Source organism: Sciurus carolinensis, chromosome 14, assembly GCF_902686445.1.
Source record: "Sciurus carolinensis chromosome 14, mSciCar1.2, whole genome shotgun sequence".
Classification (NCBI taxonomy): Eukaryota; Metazoa; Chordata; class Mammalia; order Rodentia; family Sciuridae; genus Sciurus; species Sciurus carolinensis.
The window spans coordinates 23,689,199-23,701,224 of NC_062226.1; the positions used below are offsets into that span (position 1 = coordinate 23,689,199).

At 46.2% G+C, this 12,026-nt stretch overlaps 1 protein-coding gene across 2 annotated transcripts in view; it reads right to left on the reverse strand.

Moving 5' to 3' along the window:
* The window catches only part of Palm2akap2 (PALM2 and AKAP2 fusion), a 457,266-nt gene that overhangs the window by 326,983 nt on the left and 118,257 nt on the right, over positions 1-12,026 (reverse strand). The window lies entirely within an intron of this gene.

Consider the following 12,026-nt stretch of genomic DNA (forward strand, 5'->3'; position numbering starts at 1 on the left):
CAGCAGATGCCAATGGTGGAGACTCTGGCAGAATGCGGGGCCCCAGCACGTGCCCTTACGTGCGGGCTGCGGCCGCCGAGTGTTCTGGGTGCCTTCTGGCTCGCGCCAGATGCTTGGGCTCCACGCAGGGACGTATCCAACAGGGAAGAGCTGCCTCACCCACATGCTGTAGATGGCAGGGTCCTCAAACATCAAGTCAACTGAGGGCAGGGTATATCTCCAAACAGGCCAGCCACCCTTCTGGTGAGGCCAAATGTGGCTTAGCAAGAGTTTGCAGTCCTGGGTTGCTGGCTAGGCTGGACTGGGCAGTTTGTCAGCTGTGAAAGCTTGGGCAACTTACTTAACCACTCTGAACCTCAGTTTCCTCATCTGAAAAAAAATGGAGGTTCCCAGCAGTCACCTCAAGAGGTATCCTTAGAAATGAATGGGATAAAGTATGTTAAGGCGTTTTGTAAAAGGCGTTATAGACATTTGCTTTTATTGTTATCCTGTGACATTCTGTGTTGGTCACCTTTGAGGGTCTCCTATACTAAAGCGAGTCTTTTGTGACAGTTCCTGGGGTGATTATGGGAATGGATAAGACCTGATCCCCCAAGAAAGAACTGCTAAGAACAAACAAAATGTTTCTCAATATTCAGGAAGGACCTGCTAGAATCCTCAATATCCATAAGCCAACTTTCCACTGTAAAATGAAATAAATAATGTGAAGAAAAATAAAAAAACAACATGGCCTCTTTCCATCCATATGATTCTATAAATACAGGACTTCAGGCATTTTAGAAGATATGCACATGAAATTTCCCCAAGTCATCTGTTTCCTGGGCACATTTTTTCCATTTCAAATGAATCGCCCTTTCAACTTTCACAGAGATTTTTAACTGTCACTTGATGAGCAATCACCAGGCAGACTGAGGATGGAAGCCCTCACCTAAGCAATGAGAGATTGTTTTCCCTTCTTCATAAAGTGTGTAGATGGAGCTGTTTGTGTCATAAATCTAAGCCAATGCCAAGTGTGACATCCCACTCCAACGTATCAGGAACTTGTACTTGCTGGCTAAGACTCATCACTTTCTTCAAATAGTTCATTTTCTCTTTGTTTCCAGCATGAGCTCTTGCAGGACAAGTTATTTGTGGCAGGGAGTTGCTCACAAATAAACAAAGCTGTTATTTCGGTAGAATGTGTAACAAACAAAAGCCGAGATTGCTAAGAGGAGGAAGTGAGGCCACTCTGAGCCTGGAGCCTCCGCCTGGGTCTCACGTGTGAGATTCAAACTCTGAGCAGAACTCCCAGAGCCCAAGTTCTTAGCCATTAAGCACCATGATTGCCAGGGAAGGGAGGTGTGGCAGGCCCCAGGAATAAACAAACAAGAAATGGTCCTTTTCCCCTCAGCTCTGTAGGAACAATGAGGCACAAGGATGTGAATGTACTTCACATCACCAAATTGTACACTTAAAAATGGAGAAAGTAGGATGTTTTATATTATGCATATTAACCACAATAAATAAAGAAGTGATTGAGGGGAGATGGGAAGGAAAAGGACCTGCACACCCTTTGGATGTGATCAATTGGAAAGATCTGGACTTCAGAATAGAAGAATCAGTAGTGGGCCACATATCCAAATGCCACTCACTTAGCAATTATAGCTGAAGAAACAAAAATGGTCAGGATGAGAAGACAGCAAGACGAGAAGCGGGCTGGAGTTGTGGCTCAGTGGTAGAGTGCTCGCCTGGCGTGTGTGAGGTCCTGGGTTCGTTACCCAGCACACATACAAATAAATAAAATAAAAGATCCATTGACAACTAAAAAATTTAGAAAAAAAAAAAAGAAGAGGAGCCAAAGTTCAGCAAAGGAGATTGATAAAGGATCATCTGAGAAGGAGAAGGAAAAATCAGGAGGGATTTGCACCAAAACCACAGCAGGAGGAGAGGCTCACGTGCCTCTGAGAGGTCAAGGAGGGTGCAGACCGTGAGGAGCCCATTGACTCCAAAAGTCAGGAAGCCAGGGGTGGCACTGGAGGGCAGTGTGTGTCCAGAGGGTGGAGGGTGGGCCTGGAAGCACTGAGGAGAGGAGGGGAAGAAGAGAGAGTACAGACTGCTCCTTTCAGATTTTTGGATGTGAAAGATGAAGGTGGGGATAGGAGGGTAGTCTTGGGAAGCAGAGCCTAGAGGAAAGATTTTAGGTCAAGCTAGAGACCTGAATGTTACAGGGTCAAAGGGCATTAGATAACACAGAAGTAAGGCCAAAGATGTAGTCAAAAGGGAAAACAAGTACTAGGCAAAGTCTTGGATTAGATGGGAGGGCATCTAGGTTAGCATCGCGGGCGGTTCAGCCTTGGAAAGGAGGAAGAATGAAGCCAGGCACAGGGAGGGAGTGGATAAAGACAAAAATTTTGAGTTGAAGTCTCAAGAGAGAGCAGTTGAGTGGATTTCCGTCTGTTGGCCTGGTTTTCCCAGTTGAAGGAAGGGTCATTGGTTGACACTGACAATGGTCAGGCTGAGCCTGCAGAAAACAGATATGGCTTGTAAAGGAGCTGGGAGAAATGGGGACAATTAAAACATGGTTCCTAACCAGAAGTCTGCATTAAATTACCCTGAATACGTGCACAGAATTAAATCCTAAGGGGTAGGTGGGAGCTAGGGGTGGGTTTAGAATCATTGTATTAATGGACTTTACTAGGTATAGACCAAAGACTCGTGGCTGTGTACTTCCTTGGTGATTTTAAAGTGTCCCAGGGGGGCTGGGGATGTAGCTGAGTTGGTAGGGTGCTTGTCTCCCAAGCTCAAGGCCCTGGGTTCAATCCCCAGCACCGCAAAAAAAAAAAAAAAAAGAAAAGAAAAACTAAAGTGTCCAAGGCCCATAATAAACATCAGTTGTGTTTATTCATCATTGAGCTGGTCACTGCAGGTGTGGCAAGAAGTCAAAGGAGAGGAAATGCAGAAAGCTGGACACCGGGTTCTGGGTCAGTGAGGAAGTGCAGCAGACTCAGAGCCTTTTTGACTCCCAACTTGTGAACCCCTTCCCCATCTTTGGGGAGTTCTCAGATTACAAACCTTAGTGAGAGGCAGAGCCACACCCTATCATAAAAGCTGGGAGCTGCAGGGCAATTGCTTCCCCAGCGCCCCTGGAGCTATGGCATGGTGTGCAGCTTGGGCTGGGCAGGCACAAACACCAGCAAGAAGGTGGAAGCCAGCGTTTTAGAGGATTCTTTCTCTAAATACACCAGTGTTCCCGTAGGATGGCGCTTCTCTTGGTTGACATGGTAGCATCACCAGACTTCAGGCTAGGAACTTAGCTTTGGTCTTGCCCATTGCCTACACCTCCTCCTTCAGACTCACCATCTATTCTGTGAGCCACAGAGCCCAGTGTGAGTTCATTCCTTTTCTGCTTCTACCAACTGAAATCCATCTCTGTAGCCTGTGACTCAGGACCCTGAGTGAAACTGGAAGACCTACGAAGAGAATGGCCAAGGCTTACCCAAGGAGTAGAGGGAAAATATTTCCTCCTCCAACATTTCTCCCTTCAGATCTCTTAATTTTAACATTATAATATCATGGAATCCATTATTAACATACATTTTTCCATTTTTTTAAATAAACTTGTTTCCTAGTTATTCTATACTAGACATTAGGCTATGGACTGGTATTACCAAGGATTCAGTCTCATCCCACAACTACATTGGTTACCATCTGCCCTCCAAACATTAAAATCTGGAATGATACACTACCAATGTGAATAACGTGTGTCACAAATCACTAGTCCTTGCTGGGATATTAAATTGTGTTGCAAAAGCACACACAATTCAGGCAGTTTAATGGTTTTCTTGATGGATGCTACTTTGCAAAGCATTGTGTGGAGAGAATACAGAATGCTAGATATGAAAATAAATGTTTCATTAATAAAAATTTCAGAATCTATTTTAGGATATGAACCCTTTGGGAACCACAAAATGATCACAGTCTATTTCCTTGTGGGAAAAACAGGAGCTCAGCAAATCAAGAGGAAAATGACTCACCAAGGCCCATTATAGGAGTAAAAGTTAAAGTCTGGTCAAATGGAAGGTAAGAGTATGAAGCTTTCCCTTGACAAAAGTGATTTTTGAAAGGAATGCCAGAGTCCCCCAAAATGTTTATATTGGCTGTCTTTTGCATGGGATTGTTTGAGAATATACAGTCATTTAAACATGTGGAATCTAAAGAAGAACAGTGACTGGGGTCTTCTGAGCTCCCGTGGTTACCAGATCTTTGGAGAAGTTGATGGGACTTCAAATATGTGCTGTTTTGCTCTATGGGATTCCAATAACACATTCATATAGGGAGTCCCCATGGAGCAAGAAGACAGAGGAAGAAGAAAGTAGAATACCAGCATGGGAAATAAACTCATCTATATGTTGCTTAAGGTGCATGTTGACTAAGGTCTCTATATAGTGATTCAAAATCAGCAATTGGAAATCTGGCTAGAAATGAACATCAGTATTTCAGTAGCTTGATTTTCCTCTTGGTTGCCTTCCCAATGTCGCTTGACTGATGTGAGTTGCTGGAGGGATCAGGGTGGTGTAAGGAGAGTGTTCAGACGTTGCAGCTAGATGCTTCGAGATCATTCTGCATTCGTGTTTGCTGTGACGCCCTGGACAAATCACATGATAGATCAGAACTGCAGTTTCCTCAGTTGTACACAGCAATAAAAATATGTGACATCCAGTCTCACTGGGTTGTTGTTTCAGAGGAGTCTGGGGGACAGTACTGTTAGTCAAATGTTGGTTCAGAATAATTTTGCTCATGATAAACATTTTGAAAAGTGGAATCAGGGAGTGGGAGGTGGATGTGACACAGCAATGACACAAGCCCTCAGAGGATATTATGAGAATAAGGATAACTGACGCAAAGCACTTGTGATTGACCACAGCGGGTGCTAATTACTTGAACCAATTGTTGCTTCATTAAAAGTGCCATAGACCAAATAAGTGAATGGCTTGATTTTACCCACCCTTTAATGTAGTCTTAAAAAAAAGAAAAAGTAGTGAGCTGCTCATATTCTTAAAATGCCCCTATTAGTAGGTATTTCTGGATTTTTTGCATCCTTTTGAAGGAAGGATTCTACTCTGTGTCATTTATTATCTAGAAATCTCTTTACTAGATTCTCCTTTTAATGATTCACAGACACCTACAATCTTATCTTATGGAGGAGACCCATTTAATAATTATAAATTCTTAAGAGAATTCTTAAGAGGAGACAGAGAAGTCCTAGCAAATGGAAAGAAAAACTTACCTGTGAGCATTTAGGAAAAGAGCTACGTGCCTACGTACTGAAAGTGCTCTGTGGTAGAGTTGATTCTAGGCTCCTGTATGAATCAGCCACAAACCAGAACAGTCTTTGGGAAGGCCAGGGTCCACCCCAGCCTGGTGATCTGATGCCAGTCGACACGTTGGGTCACTGGCTTCGCAGAGGGCTTACCGGCCATTCTAGTTTGCCTTAGTACAATGGCCACGATGTGCCCCGTCAGCGTGGAATCCCTTTCTGTAGTGTGGCCATCGACACTTTCATTGTTAACCATGATTCGATAATGCCATGCACATTCTGCCAGTCAGCACTGCTGACAAGAGAGAGATTTCCTGTGGGGTTGGCAGTGGTGTGATGGTGGCCTATCATCTAAATCCCATCCACCCTGCTGGCCGAGGAATGAATAAAGAGATCGGGAAAGCCGAGCTTCTGCTCCCGTCAATGGATACTGTGCCCTCCTGATGCCCTTTACCATCCAGTGCTCTGGACCTCATATGCCTACCCCTGCCCACCCTCTATAGCCTGGCAAAACCATGTCTGTTTCACTAAGAGGTGACAGTCAGTCAGTCTCAAAAATTCCTCCTTCCTGATGTATAACCCCACCCCTACCCCAGCTAGGGCCTTCGGGACAAGTCACCTTTCCCCAAAGTAGCTCAAGGTAGAGTAGAAAGAACATAAGACAAAGGCTCAGTTCTAGATCTTCATTCTAACTCTGCCACTTGCTGTGTGACCTCAGAGAAGTTACTTAACTGCTCTGAGCTGAGCTTTCTTATTTGTGAATCAGAGATAGGTTTTCTATGTGGAAAGGAGATTGCTGACTACCCCCACAGGATTCTTGGTAGGAATAAAGGAATTCATGAATGAGAGAGTGTTTTAAGAACTGTAAGTGCTGATTGTAAAAGGCTAGAGTGAAAGACAAGACTTCAGAGTCAGGGACTTAGGGACATGAATGGACCATGGGGGCAGGTTTGTGGGACTGCACAGGTTCAGCCCACCTGGAGAAAATCCTGTACCATGTTATAAGACAACAGGTGCTTCTGACTTACAGGTGGGTTTCTAAGAGAATCAATCCAGCAAATGAGTCGCCAGAACCACCAAGGGCTTCCCTTGACTCCTTGATTTTCCTTAGCCCCCCAAGGATTTCTACTTCAAGGGTTCCGAAGACAAACAGCCTCGCATTGTGATCTACTCGTTTAATTAGCTTTAGTAAATGCAGAAAAGGGGAGAGCCATCCAAGGATGAGATGGGAGGAAGAGAGATAAGCAAAAGACAAGGAAACGGGAAAACTTGGATCTTTTTTGGGTCGGCTGTGTGTGTGCCAAGCCTATATTTGAAGACTGTTTGGTCTGTGTTTGCTTCCATGTGTTCTTTCTGCCTTCATTCAGAGCTAAATTTATCCCAGCAGAGGGGAAGGCATCCTTGGGGAGGTGGGGTGGGATAAGAGAGGACGCTGAGGCGGGGAACCAGGAGCACGGTGGGGCTCCCCGGAAGGCGTGGGAGCCCACGCGGGATCGTAGCCAGTCTGGGGGCCCCAAGCACGCATCCCACGCTGGCCCCGCTGCTAGGATGTTCTTGCCACCCCGTGCCTGCCCTTCCTTCTGGGAAGGCTGGGCGCAGGCACTCTCCCAGATCTGTGGAGTACAGAGAGCAGATCCCTCACTCTCCTGAGCTCCCAGATCTGGCCCAAGCCTTTGGGAAGTGGAGACTCAGCAGTCTTCAGCTCCCTGGTGACAGCAGTGTCTGTCGCCATGGAGAGAAGAGGAGAGGCTGGCAGGGCCACTACTGGTGCAGAGTGGAGCCGGCCTCCGCTGGGGTGTCACAGCCATCGTCTCTCTGTTGGGGCAGCTCCTCTGGGTGGGGCCGAGGGAGGGAGGTGGCCGTGTTCCACTCTGTGTCTGGGGGGGATGAAGTGCTCTGTGCGCCCACTGGAGGGAGGATGGTCGGTGCTGGCTGCGCTGGCACCCACGTGCCTTCTCTTGGTCGTTCATGGTCTGCCTTCCTCCCTCTCCCTCTCCCTCACCCCCCAAGTCAGCCCTTGTTATCTTTGCAAGTGGAAAGTCCTTGCAGCTGATGGAGCTTCTCCTGTGACCAGAGAGTTCTCTGAAGGAGTTGAAACTCCCTTCCCTTTGTTAGGACGGGGGAGGGAAGAGTCCTCGGGTTCTGGGATGGCTCTCCTTTGTTTCAGGCACAGTTAAGTCCCCTCAGCATCTTGCCAGAGCTTTACCCTATAATTGGCCTCCAGCACCCTCTACTCCTCCCTGGAGAACTTGACACCTTCCTCATCTGTTTGTCCCACTCCAAATTTGGTGATTTCTCATACCATGAGCTATGCCTGGAATGCAGCCTCCCCCTCCCTCTTGGAACTTTCCAAGTCTCCTCTTGTTAACTTCACAGAGTTCCAGAAATCCCACCCCCTCAGGATATGCCTGTTGTCCCCAGGGAAGGAAAAGTGGTTGTCCCTCCCAATTCCTAGCATAGTGTGTGACGTGAAAATTGATTGCTTGACTTGTCACTCTTTCAGTTATCTCAAAAAATCATAAAGTCACAACCTCGAAGGAGAGCTCCCGCCCGCCGCCATGATTGTTGTTTGTATGTAACAAAGCTCTGAAGGCTGGGAGGAAGCACGGCTAGGACAAACCTGACCTTACGTCCCATTTCCACCTGCTCAATGCTCCGAGCAATTTATGTGGCTTTTCTTAGTTTAAGTTACTCTCTCCGTAAAATGGAAAGGATAATAGTGTTCATGTCATAAGATTTTTGTGGCAAACCAGGCAATGTACCCAAAGCTCCTGGCACATGGCAGGTGCTCAGCAAATTCTATTTCATACTTATGCACATAATATTATCTGTTGATTGACATCTGTATCACTCTGGATAGGTGTTCACGTAGGTGTGCCTGTGTTCCAGTGAAGGCTCCTGAGTGGTGTGTTCAGTCCAGCACTAGTTGTGCCCATCAGTACCCAAGGTGGCCCTCCAGCCAAGACCAGCATTGCTCATGACTGCTCTTGACTCTTGCTAACCTGTTCAACCCCTCTCACCTGCAGAGTCTGCAATCCAAAGTCTTTCGATGCTGTGCAAACCTTTTTGCAACGTTTAGGCTAGGCCAAATCCTGCATTCATCAAGAAAGACTGAAGAAGTCAAAAGTTCAAAGTGTTCTGCTGTGTGGTTTTTGCTACCATCTAAGAACAGTGATTCTAAGCTCTCGGGGGGGAGGCAGGTCACAAAATCCTTGTGAGAAGCTGGTAAGATGATGGACTCCTTTCTACAGCAAAAGCACATGCATATAGCATTCAACATATCATTTCTGGGGTTTCAGGAATTCCTTGAAGTCTTCCAAGCATACTCTTAGAAGATCCATGAATCTTTAGTTTAAAAAAAAAAAGTCTCTGTTCTGGAACTTAGAGCCTCAGAAAAACTGAGTGACAAGAAACAAGATTCATCTCCAAGAGCTAGAAAGCTCACCTTGATTGTTTATGTGAGAATACCAGGATTGTGCGAAACTCCTGTAGCCCCGGATCTAGTCAACCAGCTGTTTGAGATACCCCTTCTTCCTCTGCTTCCAAAAGCTGCCCTTCCCTCGTTGCCACACACAGCTGCTGGCAGAGAAACCACTGCCAAAGAATCCTCTCCAGGCTTGAGCTACGTCCACTGTCTTCCTCCCAACCAGGGCTTCCTGTGACTCAGAGTCGACCCAACCTTTAGTCCTTGAGTGTGGCTTTTCTCAGTCTCCCCCAGAGTTAGCTTGAAACTGCTTTCTATTCCAGGTGGCAACAAAAGCAAAACAGATTATTAGGACCCTGTACTTGAAACTCATTTACATAAATAAATCACAGCACCATGTCGAAACAGACTCATCAAAGAGATTTGTCCCTCTCAAACAGCACCCTCAAACAGCATCGGGTCCTGCCTCATCAGGCACCATTATGAATATCCTCCAACACTCAAAACCCTCTTTCCAAAGGTCTGTCCAGCTTCCTCCCCCAACCGCTGTTGGCAGAAGTCATTTTACTTCCAGTTGGGAACTTCGAGCCAGAATCTGAGCTTGATCCAAAAGTCATTGAATTCTGTAGCTTCCAAGGAAAACAGTCTGTCGCTGAATTAAAGACACTGTTAGGTTGGTTCCAGCCAAAACAAATGGAGCAGGCGTGTCATTAACGAGGGGACTGAGCACTTCCATCATGGTGACCCAATGAGGCAAGCGACAAATGAGAGTCTGGTTTCAGCCCCCCACACCCACGAACTTCAGAGCAGTCGCAAGATTTCACACTTGCCTTCTGAGCAATTAAAATCCTAAATCTGATAATCTCTATTTAAAAAACACTGTAAGAGCCTCAGCCCACAGAGAAAACATTTATTTGGTAGGAAGATCACCACTGATGAGGAGAAAATGGTCAAGGACACACATTTGCCATTTTACTTTAACAGGAGTACAAACTAGTATTTCTATGAGTTATAATAGGAAAGAGACAAATGACTCAAGTAGAAGTCTGAAAGTTTCCCAATGTCTTTCTGAATTAAAAAAGTTTGGGAGATAATAGTTTGACTTTAAGCATAATTGTTTTTAAAAATTTAATAAGCAGATGGTGCTTATTAGGTCCCTGAATCCATTCTAGGTGCTTCAAAAACATGGATGTAAACTTCGTAACAGCCCTATGAGGGTGACAGTATCAGTATCTTCACATTACAGAGAAGGAAACTGAGGCACAGAGAGCATCTAGTCACAGAGTTTATAATGGCAGGCACAATAACAATAGATGAGAGCTTGTTTGAAGGATGTGCCTTTGGGAGACTATTTAAATATCAAGAGCATGAAGATGTATTGTGAAAAAGAAACGCATCCCGAAAAGGTAAAAGTGATTCCTTTCTCTTTGAAGTACTTAGAATGTAATCTTTCCTAAGGGATGAGGGCTCAGATAACAACCATAAAAAGGACAGTCAACTGAGCCAACTTCTTTCATTTTTCCTTCCTTCATTTCTTTTCTTCCATCCTTTCTCCTTCCTCCTTTCCTCTTCTGTTTCCCCTTCTTTCCTCCCAAGCTCCCTCCCTCTTTCCTCCTTTCCTTCCCTCTCCCATCCTTGCACATGCATTGGACTCATGCTTTGAAAGAACTATTGTCCCTTGTGCAGGAGATCAGCCACCATTTTACATTTAGAGTTTAGGGAGGGGAGACACCAAAAATAGGGAACTCTCCACTGTAACTGCAGACATGTTCTGAGGGAAACCAAGCTCACTAAGAAGTGGAGTAGGGTGCTGGGTTGGGTGTGGAAGGAGAAAGTGACTTTCCATCAGAGACTTGAATGGAGTGAACCACAGAGTTATGCAAATATCCAGGGAAGTTTTCCAGGCTAAGGGGCCAGGCTTTGGGACGTGAATGTGCCCAGCTTAGTGTGTGAGCAGCAGAGACCAGTCTGGCAGAGGCAGAGGGAGCAAAGCCGAGGCCAGGGAGGGGCTGGAACAAACAGAGGCCTTGGGAGGGTTAGCCTTGGCTAGCAAGCTGGGAAGGGGTGCATTTACAACCTGAAAGGCCACCTGGCTGATAGGGATGAAGAAGCAAAGAAGGTAAGAGCAGAGACACCTGATGGAGGATCCTGCGGGATTCACGTGATACCCCTGGAATTCTGTGGTAGTGGTAGGCAGAAAAATGGCCCCAGAGACGCCCATGTCCAAAACCCTGGAATCTGTGAGTATGTTACCTTCCATGGCAAAAGGGACTTCCAGGGAGTGGTGTCAAAGTGGGCACAGGCCAGGTGTGTGTCAATGGAACGAGCAGGCAGACAGACCCTCCACTCTGGGTGGGAGGAGGGGAGTGGCAGGGCACAGAGTCCAAAGTCCACCCAGAAAGCCACAGAACCAGGGAGAGATTCACGCTGCAGCTCTGATGTGGAGCGGAAACCTGGGAACGGTACGTCACATTGGTTCCCTGAATCAGAAAATGGAGTCAAATGGAGTGTTGTCTTTAACAGCATTTTCGGGGTAGAGGGAGGTAACCCATGCAAAGCCCATGGCACAGTACCTGGCAGGTACTAAGCACTCTCACCCAAGCTAGTTAGCAGCAAAGGGCAGTGGCCAAAGGTGCTGGCACCAGGAAGCTCTGGGTCCAATACCAACTCCACACTTATTAACCTCTCGTTCCTCAATGCCATCTTAGGCAAACTGAGGCTAATAACAATGTCTACCTTATGGGATCTGTGAGAAGATCTGCGCTGGCTCTTATTATTCTGGTGATGAGGTTGATAACTAATTAACACATGGATTCTTAAAACAGTATTGCTCTAGATTTTAGGAATCAAAAATATGAAATGAAAAATCTAAAGGACAGGTCCATTATGTGGAAAGCCGGAGTCTTTGTCATTAGCTCTTTAAAGGATGATGCATGAAGCCCCCAAAGCTTTGCCTTGAGGGTGATCTTGGGATGCTGTCAAATACCGTAGGCCTGGGCAGCGAGTGAGGGCCTCTACTTGCAGCTTGACCATCGGGGAGGGCTGCTTGGGGGAAATCCCAAGTTTGCAAGAAGACACAGATCTGCCTCTGAGGATGAATATCCCTTGCCTGCTGGCGGCTCTAATATCCCACTCCCTCCCTCACCCGGTTTGGCCGTGGCCTCTGAGTCGCTACACCTGGACCAAATGGAAGCCGGAGACTTTGGCATTTAATGGTGTTTGGAAAACACTCAAGTCATTTGTGCCAAAAACAAGGCTGACAATGCTGCTCTCACTTGGCAGGGTCATCAACTCCACATTTTGAAA